We start from the raw sequence: 18669 nt of genomic DNA, 5'->3' as shown, positions 1-18669 counted from the left end.
ACTTTCACTAAACTCGCCGTCACCGAAAACCCGGCACCCCAACAAGTGGTACTGTAAATCTATATCATCATTTAACTCGGGGTACAAACCCAACGCCCGAGCTAACTCAACTTTACTCATTTGACGGTCCGCCCCGCCAAGCCTAAATGTCAAAAAGTCCGAATCACGAGGAGCAACTCGGGGCCGACAACTTACAGTCGAAAAGAACTCGACAGTCAATTGCTCATAAACATCTTCGTTAATCTGAAACAAACGCTCATACGGTCTCAACTCATTACCGCTATAAGTAACCCATAAGTAACCACGCAATTCTCGATAAGCTTGAACACTTTCATTTCGAAGTTGCGTCCAATCCAAGTAGTAGGTTTGCTCAATCGGACGAGCAAGATTGATGTTAAACCTTTTTCCAAATCCTCAATATTACCAACTTGGGACAACCACAATTCAGGGTTGTTCGGTGGTTGCTGTGGTGGGTTACCTCTTGTTCTCTGCATTCATGAAACAAGTAAAGAAAACAAACACAAAACTCAAAAGTTAGTGTTAGTCATCATAATAAGCACCAAACACCTTTACAATCAATCCTTGTTTCATGCTAAATCACTTTCAAATACAATAACCATTTAAACCAATAACTCTTTTGACAACTTTTCAAAAACTAACTCTCAACCAAATCACATTATCCATAAACAAATAATTCATAACCTTATTCATCAAACAACATAACCAAAACACGACCAACATGATTACTTATAACTCCTTTAAATTCCAAAAATCCAATCAACTTCATCATGTTAGCAACTTTTATCAAATTCAACAACCATTAAACAAAGCTTTATCTCAATTAAAATCATATGTTTAATCATCATTAGCATGGCATATCACATAATTGGAACAATGTAGCATAAGTCATTCAAAACAAAGTGACCCGCCCATATGGACACTACCCCACACTAGTTCAAAAACACATGAACAATTCAAAGAACAACACACCTTCAAGCAATTACCCCCTTTTTACTTACAAAATTCGGACCTTTAACCCTACAAACCCTAGGTTCATGTTAAACTTCTTAAAACACCAACTTTAGCATAAAATCAAAGCATATAAACAATATCTAACAAAAACCCATGACTAATTGAATCATATAACCCAAATTAAAGCAACCCCACACTAATTCATCAAGACAATTAAGAATTAAACAAGCAATTAACATATAATAAGATGAAATTAGTAAAGAAAGGAACAAATTCGGACCTTCTTAGGTGCCATTCTTGAAAGATTAAGGTTACTTGAAACAAGAAATTAAACTTTGTAGAATTAGGGTTTTGAAAGATCAAAGGATTTGTAGGTGTTTAAGAGATGTAAGAATGAAAATAATTGAAGTAAAAAGGACTAAATACAGCTGGTCACCCGTTTCTAAATTGTGGGGATGTAAAAATTCGGATTGACTTTAAATAAAAACCCAAAAACAGCTGGCTGACAAGGTTCCGCGCGGCGCTCCAAAAGCTCGCGCGGCACGCAGATTGATCGTGCGGCGCTCCAAAGAGCTGCGCGGCGCGCCGAATAACTAAAAATTCATGCCGAGCTGTTTTCAGAAACTGGTACATCAGATATACTCAAGTGGCGCGGCGCGCCCCTTATTGGAGCGGCGCTCCACTTACTGTATCATCAAAAATCCGCATTTTTAAGCAATAAAACCCAATTCTCTCACCATAATATCACCAAACTATCCCCAATAAAAACCAAACATGATCGTATTGCACATATTATCAAACTAGCACCAAAATATACAAACTTTACAACAACGTGAACCTTATTTAACGAGTCGTTCACACGACTCGTCCCCAACTTCAAGTGGCGTTGGGATCGGGTTCAACGTGGACCTCGTCATCAATCACTAACGGACCATCAACATACTTCTTCACACGATGTCCGTTAACCTTAAAGGTAATACCATTCGCATTTTTTAACTCGATCGTACCGTATGGGTACACCTTAACAACCTCAAATGGTCCCGTCCACCGGGACTTAAGTTTTCCCGGTAAAAGCTTTAACCTTGAGTTAAACAAAAGCACTCGATCGCCTTCGTTAAACTCTTTTGGACCCTTTAACTTCCTATCATGCCATTGCTTGGTCTTTTCTTTATAAATCAATGAATTCTCGTACGCATCAAGGCGTAACTCACCAAGCTCATTCAATTGCCCCGCCCTTAGGCGTCCGGCTTCCTTCAAATCTAAATTGCACTTTTGAAGTGCCCACATAGCTTTATGCTCAATCTCCAATGGGAGATGGCACGCTTTCCCATAAACCAACCGATAAGGAGTGGTACCAAGTGGCGTTTTGAAGGCGGTTCTAAACGCCCACAAAGCTTCATCGAGCTTATTTGCCCACTCCTTCGGATTCGAACCCACAGTTTTCTCAAGAATACTTTTAAGAGCTCGATTGGTATTCTCAACTTGTCCGCTCGTTTGGGGATGGTATGAAGTAGAAACTTTATGGACAACTCCATATCGCTTCAATACCTTCTCCATTTGAGCGTTACAAAAATGAGTACCCCTATCACTAATTAAAGCTTTAGGAGTTCCAAATCGAGAGAATAAACGCTTAAGGAACGAAATCACAACTCGTGCATCATTTGTGGGTAAAGCTTGCGCTTCGGCCCATTTAGACACGTAGTCGATGGCAACGAGGATGTAACTATAATTCTGAGATTTCGGAAATGGCCCCATAAAGTCAATTCCCCAAACGTCAAATACTTCGCAAACCTGGATGCTTTGTTGAGGCATCTCATCACGTTTGGTGACTTTACCGGCCCTTTGGCACGAATCACATGACTTACAAACCAGGTGGGCATCTTTGAAGATTGTCGGCCAATAAAAGCCGGCATCATAAACTTTACGCCCCGTAATTTGGGGTCCAAAATGCCCACCGGTAGGCCCACTATGGCACTCGGTTAGAATTCGCATACACTCATCACCGGAAACACACCGGCGGATAACTCCATCGGGACAACAACGAAAAAGATAGGGATCCTCCCAGAAATAGTACTTAAGGTCACTGAAGAATTTCTTCCTCTTTTGATGTGACCACCCTTTCTCCAAGAATCTCCCAACTAGATAATTAGCAATGTCCACGTACCACGGCTCATCAACCTTATCTACCTTCATGAGATATTCGTCGGGAAAATCATCACGAATGGTCGTCTCATCGAGAACCTCACGGGAGGGGTTCTCAAGACGTGAAAGGTGATCGGCCGCCAAGTTTTCAGCACCCTTTTTATCCCGGATCTCCACATCAAATTCTTGCAAAAGCAAGATCCACCTAAGAAGTCGTGGTTTTGCATCCGGTTTGGCAAAAAGGTACTTTAGAGCAGAATGGTCCGTAAAGACAATAGTCTTAGATAAGACTAAGTAGGACCGGAACTTATCAAACGAAAAGACCACCGCAAGGAGCTCTTTTTCAGTGGTAGTATAATTTAATTGTGCTCCTTGCAAGGTCTTGCTTGCATAGTAGATGGGTCGGAAATGCTTCTCGACCCTTTGACCCAAAACTGAGCCAACAGCGAAATCAGATGCATCGCACATAAGCTCGAACGGAAGGGACCAATTCGGAGCAATTATGATTGGCGCATTGATGAGTTTCTCCTTCAAAAGCTCGAATGCCTTTTGGCACTCGTCGGAGAAATTCCACGGGGTGTCCTTTTCAAGGAGTTTATTCATCGGGTTTGCGATCTTAGAAAAATCTTTAATGAATCGCCGGTAAAAACCGGCGTGCCCGAGAAAACTCCTAACACCCTTAACATCGGTAGGAGGTGGAAGGTTCTTAATAGCGGTAACCTTTGCGGGATCCACCTCTATACCGTTTTTAGAAATCTTGTGCCCGAGAACGATGCCCCCTTGAACCATGAAATGGCACTTCTCCCAGTTGAGCACAAGATTAGATTTTTCGCACCTGACCAACATCCGTTCCAAATTAATAAGGCATGAATCGAAAGTGTCACCGAAGACCGAGAAGTCATCCATGAACACCTCCATGCAATCTTCGATCATGTCATGGAATATGGCCATCATGCACCTTTGAAAAGTGGCCGGAGCATTGCAAAGGCCAAAGGGCATGCGTCGATAAGAAAACGTGCCATACGGGCACGTGAAAGTAGTCTTCTCTTGGTCCTCGGGCGAGATAGGAATTTGAAAATACCCCGAGAAACCATCGAGAAAGCAATAGAAACTGTTTCCCGCCAACCTCTCTAGCATTTGATCCATGAAAGGTAGCGGGAAGTGGTCTTTACGTGTGGCGTCGTTCAACTTACGGTAGTCGATACAAACACGCCACCCCGTGACAGTCCGGGTGGAAATTAACTCATTTTTATCATTGGTGGTAACAGTCATACCACCTTTCTTAGGTACACAGTGTACCGGGCTAATCCACGGGCTATCAGAAATCGGGTAAATCAGACCTGCATCAAGGAGCTTTATTATCTCTTTCTTCACGACATCTTGCATGTGCGGGTTCAACCTCCTTTGACGTTGCACCACAGGTTTGGAGTTATCCTCCATTAGGATTTTGTGGGTGCAATAGGAGGGACTAATACCCTTAATGTCGTGAATCTTCCATGCAATGGCCGGTTTATGGGCCTTTAGCATGGTTACAAGCTCAGTTTTCTGACCTGCTGAAAGAGAAGAAGAAATAATTACCGGAAGCTTAGATTCCTCATGCAAGTAAGCGTATTCCAAATGATCTGGAAGTGGCTTCAATTCAAGCTCGGGAGGTTCTTCAATTGAAGACTTGCTCCGGTAAATTGAATCACGTTCGAGTTCTTTGAACTCCTCTTCAGTCGGCTCATAGCCGTTTTCCATCAAGGTGGTTAAAATATCCACCTCCTCAACCTGCACATCCTCATCAATCTCAACCAATGAGCATTCTCCTGAACCCTGTAACTCTGGGAATTCCTGCAAAAACTCAGACTGGACATTCACAGTGTTAAGAAAATAACATGTATCATCAGTGTAGCCAGGGTATTTCAAAGCATGGTCGATTGAGAATGTTGCACTCAAATCATCTATCCTAAGGGTCAACTTTTGGCCATACACATCAATCATACACCTAGCAGTATTTAAGAATGGCCGACCCAAAATTAGTGGAATCCTTTCATCCACTTCCATATCCAAAACCACAAAATCCGCCGGAAAAACTAACGACCCGGTCTTCACTAGCATATTCTCTATGATTCCACGAGGGAATTTAATAGAGCGGTCGGCTAGCTGCACAGCCATACGCGTAGGTTTTAACTCCCCGGGGTCTAGCTTTAAGTAAATAGAATAAGGCATTAAATTAATGCTAGCCCCCAAATCCGCCAAAGCCCTCATACAGTCCAAATTACCAAGTAAACAAGGAATGGTAAAACTTCCAGGATCTTCAAGCTTCTCGGGAAGCTTGTTTGCAACAACCGCTGAGCATGCGGCATTCAACCTGACTGAAGACACGTTCTTCAGCTTCTGCCTGTTAGTCAGCAAATCCTTAAGAAACCTCGCATACTTAGGCACACCTGCAATAACATCAATAAAAGGCATATTTATGTTAACTTTTTTAATCAAGTCCATGAACTTGGACTTTTCGGCCTCTAGCTTCTCCAATCGCTGTTTCCTCGGGAATGGGAGCGGTGGTTGATACTCTCTAACTACCGGTTTAGCAGCAACAGTAACCGGTTCCTTAACAACTTTTTCAGCCACCTGTTCCGGCTCCTTTTCCTTTGCCGGTTCACTTTCAAGAACCGGCTCACTATCATTAACTAACGGTACCCTCAAATCATACTCGTCGGGCTTCCTCGGTGGATGATACGCTAAACCACTTCGGGTGGTGATAGCATTAACATGCCCGTTTTTCGGGTTAGTATCCGTCTTGCTAGGTAACTCTCCTGGTTTCCTCTCACTACTCTTATTAGCAAGTTGACCAATCTGCTGTTCAAGATTATGAATAGCTGCTTGTTGATTTCGAAACATTTGGTCATTCTTTTCATTATTCTGAGTAACGGTAGTGACAAGTTGAGTCTGAGATATCACTAACTTCTCAAGCATAGCCTCAAGGTTGGACTTTTTCTCTTCGACCTGTGGTTTCTGAAAATAACCGGGAGCTTGCTGCTGAAAACCTCCACTAGAACCCGGTTGGAACCTCGAACCCTGATTACCTTGCGGATTATAAGGATTATTGAAATTCCTATTAAACTGAGCACGTCCCTGAAACTGATTGTTATTCTGCTGACTAATATAGTTGACCTCTTCTTTCTGATTCATAGTCAAACCCGCATCACAATCTTTGCCCAGATGCAAACCTCCACAGTATTCACAACCAACCTTCATACCATGAATATCCTTGTTCATCTTCTCCAAATTCCTACCAAACGAATCCAACTTAGCACTGATAGACCCAAAATCATCATAAGCACCTGTACCTGTAGTCTCTGTTCTCTTAACTGAAGCAGAATGGAAAGACTCATGATCCTGATGCCACTCATGAGAATAAGCAGCTTGCTTTTCAATGATCTCTAACGCCTCTTCTTCAGTCTTATCCATTAACGTACCACCTGCAGCTTGATCAATACTCTGACGCGTAGGAATATCACAACCTTTGTAGAAAATCTGAACCTTCTGTAAATCATTCAACCCGTGTTGCGGGCACGAGCGTAACAAAGTAGCAAAACGGTCCCAAGCATCAAACAATGTCTCACTGCTCTTTTGTCTAAATTGAGAAATATCTGCTTGAAGTCGAGCAGCTCGAGATGCAGGGAAAAACTTTGACAAAAACTTATCCTCCAAAGTCTCCCAAGATCTAATCGTACCCTCAGGTTGCTTATCTAACCATCTCTTAGCTTCTCCCTTAAGAGTCCAAGGGAAAAGTCTTGTCTTAATTGAAGTGTCGGCAACCTCATGTAGCTTAAACAAGTTACAAACATCATTAAAATTACGAAGATGCTCGTTAGCATCCTCGGTATCTTTGCCATAGAATCGGCAATCAGAAGAAATCAAATTCAGGATCGGCCCTGTAATTTGAAAAGGCTGAGTAATATTCGGTTGAGTAATCGAATTGCCTTGGCCTCCTCGGGTGGCCTTTAACTTTTCAGCCATAGTCTGAGGACGGGGTGCTTCTCCTTCGGCCATTTCTTCAGTTTCTGTAGTATCAGACGAAGCGTAAGAGTCTTCTTCGTTAAAAATTTCAGGTGGTGTCTCGGGCACCACAGTCTCAGAAGTACTACCCAAATTAACGTAAGTATCACCCGATAAAACTGATGAATCCACTGTTAACTTTTGCTTCTGACTTAAAGCTTTAAACAACTCTCTTTCAGGCTCGTCAAATGGTTTAACAATTGGAGAATCTGAAGAACGCGTATGTTGCATGCACTACCTGTAACTGCAAGAACACAGCTAACAAACCGATTAAACGCACCGACTCAATTAGAATTAAATTAAACTAAACAGTTAAAATTAACTAAGAACAAACTTAATTATCAAACTTAATTTTCAACACAACTGTCCCCGGCAGCGGCGCCAAAAACTTGATGTGTGAAATCTAGTATATAAATTTATCACTGGAAATATGCCTGGTTTAAAGATTACTACACACTAACGGGCAGTGTACCCGATCGTGCAATAGTATAAAGATGGTAATTCCAAGATCGTTCCAAGGACAGTATTAACGTGAGAATTAAGTTTGTAAATAAAAGTAAACTAAGTTAAACTATGAAAATCGAAAGTACGAGATAGTTTGTTTTGCGGCTATTTAACGATTAGCCAAATCAAGATAGCTTTGAAAATAAAAGACAATATTTTTGGTTTTTAAGTTTAAATAAAAGAAATGCAGACTCGACAGAAAAATAAAGATATTTGAATTCAATGGATAAAAGAATGTTCGCCTAGATATCCTATTCGCAGTGTTGGATGATTTGTTATTAAGCACTAGTTCTATTAATCAATGCACGCAATTACAGAGTCGGTTTACCCAGAGTTCTCTTTTAGCAAACACATCAAACTAGGACTTATTGGCTTAGGGTTCCCTTTCACCAAAAACTATCTTTCGTTTGTGACTTAGTAACTAACTAATTACAAGATTAAGATTCAATTGGTTACGCTTTCGCTCCACACAATTCACCCCTGTTTTATTTAATTACCATTCCCGGTTTACCCCCTTGGTCCGGTAAGCACCCAATCGGTTAAGACAAATCAATTGGAAATTAGATCACTAAATTGAAACAGGGTTCCCTTTGTTCAAACAAGATTCACTAATCAACCTAGTATCAATAATTAACACCCACAAGAATGGTTCTTAATCAAAACTCATAATTATCATGCATCAATTAATAAAACCTCAAAGTAACATCCAAACACTTGCAAATATTCAATCTAGACAAACATTAAGAGTTTAGCCTACAATCATGGCTGAAATCAAAATAACAATCAAAAACATAGAGAAATTCATTGTTGATAACAAAAGAATAAACCTAATCAAAGATTGAAATCTGAAAGATACACGAATCGAGACTTGTTCCCGGAATGATTAGTACCTTAGAATGACCTTGAAGATCTCCAAAAATCACCTAAGTTCGTCAAAAAGTGGCTGGAATTCGTCAGGATACGATTATGATAAGTTAGGGTATAATTCGGGCTTTTATAGGAGGAAATTCTGAACCCGGGCACAACCCCGCGCGGCGCGCCATAATACCGCGCGGCGCGCCGATTGTCTGTGAGCTGACATTTGGTTCTTGAAAAGGCTCGAACTGATTTTATAGTTAAATGGCGCGGCGCGCGCCTATTTGGAGCGGCGCTCCATGTAACAAATGCTGAAACGAAGCTGAAAACTCAATATTAACACCCAAACTCGAACCGAATCAAACCTTTTCACTTGTAAACAACGAAACACGTCCAAAACCATCAAATAACATCAAATTTAACCTTCTTGGTCTTGGAACTCAAACTTTCACAACTTTAACCGAAATAACTCCAAATCGTATCCATAAGGACCAAAATGTAACCGATATCGCTAAGGAAAATGCATATGAAATATGCGATATCAGTAAGCTATGTTCTCCTTTTTAAATTGATGTCTCGTACTTAAGTTATTATTATGCTTATTTAAGACGAAGTAATCATGATGTTAGGCTGAAAATATTAAAATTGGGTAATTGGGCTTTGTACCATAATTGGGGTTTAGACAAAAGAACGACACTTGTGGAAATTAGACTATGGGCTATTAATGGGCTTTATATTTGTTTAACTAAATGATAGTTTGTTAATTTTAATATAAAGATTTACAATTGGACGTACCTATAAATAACCATATACACTCAAATCGGACACGATGGGCGGGATATTTATATGTATGAATAATCGTTCATTTAACCGGACACGAGAATGAATTAATAGTCACTAGAATTATTAAAACAGGGGTGAAATTATGTACAAGGACACTTGACATAATTGATAACAACGTATTAAAACCTTGGGTTACACTCAGTCGATATCCTGGTGTAATTATTAAACAAAGTATTAAGACCTTGTTACAGTTTAAGTCCTCAATTAGTTGGAATATTTGACTTCGAGTATAAGGATAATTTGACGAGGACACTCGCACTTTATATTTATGACTGATGGACTGTTATGGACAAAAACCAGACGGACATATTGAATAATCCAGGACAAAGAACAATTAACCCATGGGAATAAAATAAAATCAACACGTCAAACATCATGATTACGGAAGTTTAAATAAGCATAATTCCTTTATTTTCATATTTAATTGCACTTCTAATTATCACATTTTTAATTATCGCAATTTTATTTCATCGCACTTTTATTTATTGCAATTTCATTATCGTTATTTATTTTACGCTTTAAATTAAGTCTTTTATTTATTTAATATTTTACATTAGGTTTTAACTGCGACTAAAGTTTTAAAATCGACAAACCGGTCATTAAACGGTAAACCCCCTTTTATATATTATTATATATAATTATAAATATTTTGTACAAATATAGTTAATTAAAATATAGTGTACAATAAGCCCGCTCCCTGTGGAACGAACCGGACTTACTAAAAACTATACTACTCTACGATTAGGTACACTGCCTATAGTGTTGTAGCAAGGTTTAGGTATATCCCATCTGTAAATAAAATAATAAAACTTGTATAATATTTCGCAATAAAAATAATAGTATTTCGTATCCCCCCGCTCGCACATCAAGTTTTTGGCGCCGCTGCCGGGGACTCGGCGAAACGCTATATTTTTAATATATATTTGTATTCATATATTTATATTTCATTTTTAGAAAAACAATATAAAATTTAAAAAAAAAAAAAAAAAACCTGGAACCCAGACCCATGTGATCGCATGAACCAGGTGCCGTAAAACCATGCGATCGCATGAAGCCAACTGACACGCCAGGTTTGACTCTGCAACTGCATTAATTACGGAGTATATTTTAATTATTATTATTAAAACCCTAATTAGGGTTTATTAGTTAATTAATATTAATTACTTTAGTTTTATTTATTTAATTTGTATTTTTAAGTTTAATTAGTTTTATAAAATTTAAAATTAATAGTTTTATAAAATAAATAATATAAAAATAATATTTTTATAAAAATTGTACTTTTTACAACTTTAAGATTATTTTTATATTTTGTATCTTTTTGTTTGTTTTAGCGTAATATTTGTATTTTATCGCTCGTACTTAGTTTTAAACTTAGTTTTTGCCGTAGTTATTTTTACTTCTAGATTTTTAGGTATTGCCGTAAAATCCCTTAAGTGCTTTTTCTTTAGACTAAGATTTAGATGCTTTAGAATTTTGCGACGCCGTTTTTAGATCTTAGTGCCTAATTAAGTTATTTCCGTTTTGGATATAGAATTCCTTTAAGCTTTAATACCTTTAGGCGTAACTTTTTAGATTTAATTTTTAGACTTTTAAGTTACGACGCGCTATTTTCTTATTTTTATTTGTCAACATTTTTTGACGCGCTCTTTTTCTTTCTTATTTCTCGCCATTCTAGTTTTTAGGACTTAGAATTTTCTCTATTTCTTCTCTAATAATTCAAAACAAAAAATTATTTTAAGCGATTAAATTGATAGACATCCAAATTTTCTGCTTCGTAGTAATAGTTGGATTTGTTAGTGGCTGAGTTGTGAGCTTCCGATTTAAAGGGTTCTGGCTCCTTGCTGCATCTATTGGCTATTCGAAACGTGAGCAAAAGCAGAAAAGTCTATTAATTTGATAACTTATATAATTTTTATATTTATAACTAATAGGATAATTAAAATTTGGTAATAAGCGCATTATGAAAAGTCTCGAAGATATTTTGGAAACTCTTTACGACATACGAAATCAATACACTCAACCGAGTGTTGATGACAATTCGTTCGGTCAATCTTGGATCATGAATGACGAAACAATAACTGGTTGTGAAATCTGTGGAGATTATCACTCAACATGGGAATGTTATTATTACGTTCTTATGGAAAATTATGCACCCATGGAACCTGAATGGAATGATTATGAGAATACAATTCAAATTGGGATTATTCCCAAGAATATATCCAAACTCAACAACCAGAAGACGAGGAAAATTATGTGCCTGAAAATTCTTTAGATTATATGAAAATCAAACTCGAAGAACTCGATGCTCAAAATGAACAAATGAGAGAGTTTGTAAATCGGCAAGCTGAAACTCTATCAGATTACACACCTGTTGATCTGAGGAGTATTGTGCAAGAAAATCTCATATCATCGAATTTTGATGAATTCGAGAGCTACGATATCACCAATTATCCCGATGATACTTTTTATTCAACTTTACCAATTTCACAACATATCGACACATTAGCCTCTACCAACGAAATCATCAATCAATCAATAAATGAAGAAGAAGTAAGGGTGACAAATTGGTACTCTTGGGAAAACGATAACGTTGAAATTTTACTCCCGAGACCAAAGTGGTGGGACCGATAAGTACCATTAATAAAGAAGAATTTGCTTCGATCCCGAAATTCACCATTCCACAACCTTCCAATCTAATATTCTCAATAGACGAGTCATCTACTGAAGATGAACTACGAGCTGTAATAGATAATGACACCTCGGATTTCACCCAATTGGGTAATAGAGGTGAAACCTTTGATCCCGAGAATGAACGGAAAGAAATTTTAGGAATTGTCCACCCTATAGAAATAAGTATGTCGGTGTATATCGATCCATTTGACCAAGAACCAGAAAAGAGACATTTCCATTTACTAAAACCTACACTAAAAAAAGAATTAAGTAGTGACGATCGGGTGGTTCTAAACTTTAAACCCATTGATATATTATACACCACCCGAGATGTAAATAACTGGCTCACTATTCTAATTCGTGGAACTTATTCTACCGACTTCACATGTCGTCAGCTAAGTGTGGGGAAGTCTAACCCCACTTAACGTTAAATTAGGGGTTCGGGTTAGTGCATAACTCGTTAATAAAAATGCACGATTAGGGTAAAAGACGCATTTTCAAAAATTAGCAAACAGTTTAGAAAAGCAACCGTTTTTGAAGAAAAATATGTGTGATAAAACAAGAAGGAATGAACGATGAGGTGCACCATCTATCATTCGACGACCTTTGTAATTACAAACTGGGTATTATTAATCACTTTTCTACACTAATCACCCTCATGAATTTATAATTAGAGTCTGATTTCATGCAAATGAGGGCATTGCATGATCTCAAGTGTGGGGAAGGGTTATAAATTCTCTCGGGTTTATACTTGGCTTATTTTCTAAATTTTATGAAAATTTGAAAAAATTTCAACTAAATGAATTAAAAATCATGTTTATACATATTTATGAATGATAAAACTAGGTGTTAATGCCGAAATTATTGTTACCTCGGAAATGACATAAATTGAGAAACAACTAAAACGCTTGAATTTATTTATTAAGATATAAAAAGACGCATGAAAAAAGCCAAGTGTGGGGAGAATGTACCAAGTTATTCAATTAAAAACTATCTATCACATGTTTCTGTAAAGTTTATTGCAGGTGCTTTTGTTTTGGACTAAATTAACTGTTTTACCCGATTTATTGTAATACTTTTGAAAGAAAAGATGGATCTACACGATGAATCAATTCCATCATTAAAAGGAAGTAAAGTCTTCCGAAAAAGACACGCGCTTCTTGATTTAGGTCAAGAAGTTGTCGTCCAGACCAGCTGTAGGTTGACGAAAAATCTAGAAAAGTCATCTCTAAAATCAGCAGGAAATCTACGGACCTCAGCATCAAACAGGGTCGCCAAGTGGTCAGACTTATCCTAACCATGAGAGGATCTGTCTCGTAAAATGGGGAGGACACCGTGCAAATTAGCTGGATAAGACTAATGAATCAGATCCCCAGAAAGGATAATCTCCTTAAAGATTAAAAATCAGCTTTTAAGACTGATATTACTCAATCCTAGAGATTGACCTTAAAGATTGAGAATTACAAACTCATGGAATTCAATGATATCTAAACTCGAGCTTGAACGAGAAAATATTTTGATCAAAATTACAAACCGATTTATTTTCTTAAAACCCATTTTCAATGCGTTCATTACCATTGAACGTAAAATCCTAGGAATTCACCTGGAATTCATTAGGTCACCTGAACCAAATCGGGTGTCAACCGTAAGAACGGTGGTTGCATAGCATGGTCGGAGACAGGACCTTGTGCCAGACCGAAAAATCATAGGATGATCTTTACTATTGCTCCTACAAAGGATAGTAATTGCATCCGACACGTTTTAGACCATGAACAAATGCATGTCATTAGACATTGCCTTAACATTTGCTTGTTCAACGCTTTTCTTTACAACCGGACGGTAGTTTGCCGAAAGGTAATATACGGAGCAAGTATACTGGACGTGTTGCTTTCCTAATACAAGGTTAGCAAGTGGGTGACACAAAACCGTAAGTTTTGAGCTAAAATTTTAAAATCTGAAACCCACAAAACCCACAAAAATATTTTGCAAACACCGGTGAAGGGTTATTCCGGAAAACTTATCTAGAGTAAAAGCTAGAATGAATTTTCAAAAGATCAAATGTTTTCATAAAGATCCAATTTCCTTAAGGATCTAAATTTTTATAGTCATGTGGGACTGTAAACCACATCGTTACTATCATTGTTTATACCGCCGTATCAAAATCACTAATGTATAAAGTGTGAAGAATAAAGAAGTGATTCGTGTGATTTAATTTCAAGTTCTGTATTGCTTGAGGACAAGCAACGTTCAAGTGTGGGGATATTTGATAGTGCTCCAAATGAACATATATTTAGTAGCAATATCCTCCCAATATGTAAATTATTTAGTTGTAATTGTCCTATTTTAAGTTGTAATCATTTATATTAAATAAGTGCGAAGACAAAAGGCGAAAATGACGATTTGAAGACGCAAATGATCAAAAAGCTCAAATGTACAAGATACAATCCAAGTGGTTCAATTTATTGATGAGAAACGTCTAAAAATGACAAAAGTACAAGTTGCGGAACGCAAAGTACAAGATATTAAATTATACGAAAGGACGTTCAAAAATCCGAAACTGGGACCTGAGCCAACTATCAACGCGCGACGCAACGGACCAAAAATTATGAGTCTACTATGCACAAGAATATAATATAATATATATATAATTATATAAATTATATATATATTATATATATTTATATATTATGTCGACAAAGAAGAAAACAAGCAAATGTGGCTGGATCCAGCTGGCCATGCGATCGCATGGCCTGGAAGGCAAAAAGCCATGCGATCGCATGGGGCCAAAATCCTGGCCACATCTATAAATAACCAACGAATTCGACGAGTAAAAAACATATATAATAATAATAATACTCCTCTAATAATAATAAATATATATATATATATATATATATATATATATATATATATATATATATATATATATATATATATATATTATAGTATAGGGTAGTTTTATATTAGATTAGTTTGGGTTATGTAAAGGTTATTTTACGGGTTTTAAAGTCGAAGCTCTGTCCGTGCAACCCTACGCGATAAATAATCAATGTAAGCTATGTTCTCTTTTTTAAATTGATGTCTCGTACTTCAGTTATTATTATGCTTATTTAAGACGAAGTAATCATGATGTTGGGCTAAAAATATTAAAATTAGGTAATTGGGCTTTGTACCATAATTTGGGTTTGGACAAAAGAACGACACTTGTGGAAATTAGACTATGGGCTATTAATGGGCTTTATATTTGTTTAACTAAATGATAGTTTGTTAATTTTAATATAAAGATTTACAATTGGACGTACCTATAAATAACCATATACACTCAAATCGGACACGATGGGCGGGATATTTATATGTATGAATAATCGTTCATTTAACCGGACACGGGAATGAATTAATAGTCACTAGAATTATTAAAACAGGGGTGAAATTATGTACAAGGACACTTGGCATAATTGATAACAAAGTATTAAAACCTTGGGTTACACTCAGTCGATATCCTGGTGTAATTATTAAACAAAGCATTAAGACCTTGTTACAGTTTAAGTCCTCAATTAGTTGGAATATTTGACTTCAGGTATAAGGATAATTTGACGAGGACACTCGCACTTTATATTTATGACTGATGGACTGTTATGGACAAAAACCAGACGGACATATTGAATAATCCAGGACAAAGAACAATTAACCCATGGGAATAAAATAAAATCAACACGTCAAACATCATGATTACGGAAGTTTAAATAAGCATAATTCCTTTATTTTCATATTTAATTGCACTTCTAATTATCACATTTTTAATTATCGCAATTTTATTTCATCGCACTTTTATTTATTGCAATTTCATTATCGTTATTTATTTTACGCTTTAAATTAAGTCTTTTATTTATTTAATATTTTACATTAGGTTTTAACTGCGACTAAAGTTTTAAAATCGACAAACCGGTCATTAAACGGTAAACCCCCTTTTATATATTATTATATATAATTATAAATATTTTGTACAAATATAGTTAATTAAAATATAGTGTACAATAAGCCCGCTCCCTGTGGAACGAACCGTACTTACTAAAAACTATACTACTCTACGATTAGGTACACTGCCTATAGTGTTGTAGCAAGGTTTAGGTATATCCCATCTGTAAATAAAATAATAAAACTTGTATAATATTTCGCAATAAAAATAATAGTATTTCGTATCCCTCCGCTCGCACATCAGATGTTTTCTGTTAAATCTTGGCTTGGATTCTGATTTTTCAAAATCAGAATATGTAAACTAATTTGAATGCGAATGGTTGTTTTGATTTCTAGGAAAGAATGTATATCGTTGTGAAAGTAGTGAGTATAGTTGATGATTTGTTGAATCAGAATCGAAGAATGTAACATATTATTTGTGAATTTATATATCTTTTGGGTATTACCTACCCGTTAAAAATTTCACAAATAATATTTTGTACAAGAGAATTTTATTACAATTTTTATGAAAATATTAGTATGTATATTTCCTTCAAATGTAATACAGATTTAATGAGTTAATATCATATTAAGCTCATTTGATTTTCAGCTGGAACTATAAATGAATAATCTCTAAAACATTAAAGATTTAATAATCTTCGCGTAGTATTTCACTAATGTAATCAATACTTTGTTATTCAGTTTTATTGATATTTCCTCAGTGAATCATGTTGGTGCTTATGGAACTCTTGCTAACTTCGCAAGGTACGAATGATGTTTTCTAGAAAGTTTTGAGTACATCAAAAATGAAAGTGTAAAATCAAACATGTATTTGAATAATACACTTGATTTATTATGAAATGGAATCTATTAAGTCGAAGCAGAGATTATAGTTAACGATTGTTTAAGTAATTAACGAAGGATGTACATCATAGCATATTAATAACATGAACTAACCGAGTAGTTAAGATTCACACGTAATAGCTTAGTACGAAAAGATTTATTTTTATTTCAAAATTCATATATATTAAATATACATATAATTTCTTCAGGGCAAATGAGTAAATACTTCATAACCCGTTGATACAATATACGCGTTGTTGATTTGTGATGATGTTGGTGCTTATGGAATTGGCGGAACTTGTAGTGCTACAGGTTTTTCCGGTGTTGGTGATACTGACGGTACTGTTGATGCTGCTGGTAAAACAAGTCTAGCTTGTAAATCGTGCACCATTCCGTTTAGGGTTTCTACACTTCCTTCTATCGTTTCGGTCCACTCATCTGATTTACGGTTATGGCTGGAATAGATAATTTCTAAGATTTTAGATATTACATAATCGCCGCAGAATATTTCTCCAATGAAGTTATGAATCAATACTTCATCGGTTATTGTTGTTGGTACTCCTTGGTATCTATGGTGAGTATGGCGTTGATGCTCAAGGTACAAATTGTGATATTGAAGTGTGGGATGTGGATGTTGTTGTTGGTGGTGGTGATGGTACTGTTGGTGTTGCTGATGGTGGTACTGTTACTGTCGGTGCTGCTACTGGTGCTTGTAACCTTTGCACCATATTCTCCAAAGCCACTACCTGAGCGCGAAGCTCGTTGACTTCTTCTATTACACTGGGATGATTGTCGGTTCGGACGAGTGGATGAATGAGATCTAGAATGTGAGATACTATATAATCATGATGAGATACTCCAGAAATGAGAGAGAAAATGGTATTACGAACATGTTCGCCTGTAAGTGCTTCAGGTTCTTCGCCAAGAGGGCAATGTGGTGGATGGAAGGGATCGCCTTCTTCTTGTCTCCAATGATTAAGTAGACTATGAACCCATCCCCAATTCATCCAGAATAGATGATGGCTAATTGGTTGATCCATTCCGGTTACACTGTCTTCGGAGTTCAGGTGAATATCCATATCGGAATAGCTGTCGGAGTTTAAGGAATTTGAACTAGATACGGGATCCATCTTGTATAATTAGAGAGATAATTTATGATATGAAATAGATTATAGAATTTAGATTGGTACTCTTAAATACATAATTTACATATGTATATATAATACCAAAATCCCGTAAATTACGGAGAAATTTTCGGAAGATGTAAGGAAAAGTTACAGTAACAGATATGCTAAGATATGAATTTTGTCGGTACACTATCTATGTACTAAATGTGTACTAAATGCAGTAAGACGTGTCTAGACTTAGGAATGATAAGCATGTAATTTCTGACAAGAAATGATAAGAAAAACTCGGTAAAAACAAATACGGTCATAGTCCAGACTCACTAATTCATCCTAACAATTACCAGTTAAACACACTAATGCAAATTCTGGTTTCCTATGGCCTCAAGCTCTGATACCAACTGTGACGATCCTTCCAAATCCCTTTGGACGAATACATCATTCATTGATTTCATAGTGAGGTTTTGACCTCTATATGATACGTTTTGTAAACATTGCATTCTTTTGAAAAGGCACACCATAAATGAATATATAAATCCAAGGTTTTCGACGTCTATTGATTTCTATGTATAGACAATCACCGTATATAATAGTTTATAATACTACATCTGTTGACAATGCAGTCAAAATAAGATACATGGTGATGATTTTGTGAATGCAAAGTTTTCTTGAATAAAGCATCTATGACTCCATGCACATAGCTTGTATAACGTATAAG

This window comes from Rutidosis leptorrhynchoides, chromosome 3, assembly GCF_046630445.1.
Source record: "Rutidosis leptorrhynchoides isolate AG116_Rl617_1_P2 chromosome 3, CSIRO_AGI_Rlap_v1, whole genome shotgun sequence".
Lineage (NCBI taxonomy): Eukaryota > Viridiplantae > Streptophyta > Magnoliopsida > Asterales > Asteraceae > Rutidosis > Rutidosis leptorrhynchoides.
This window is presented reverse-complemented; position numbering follows the sequence as displayed.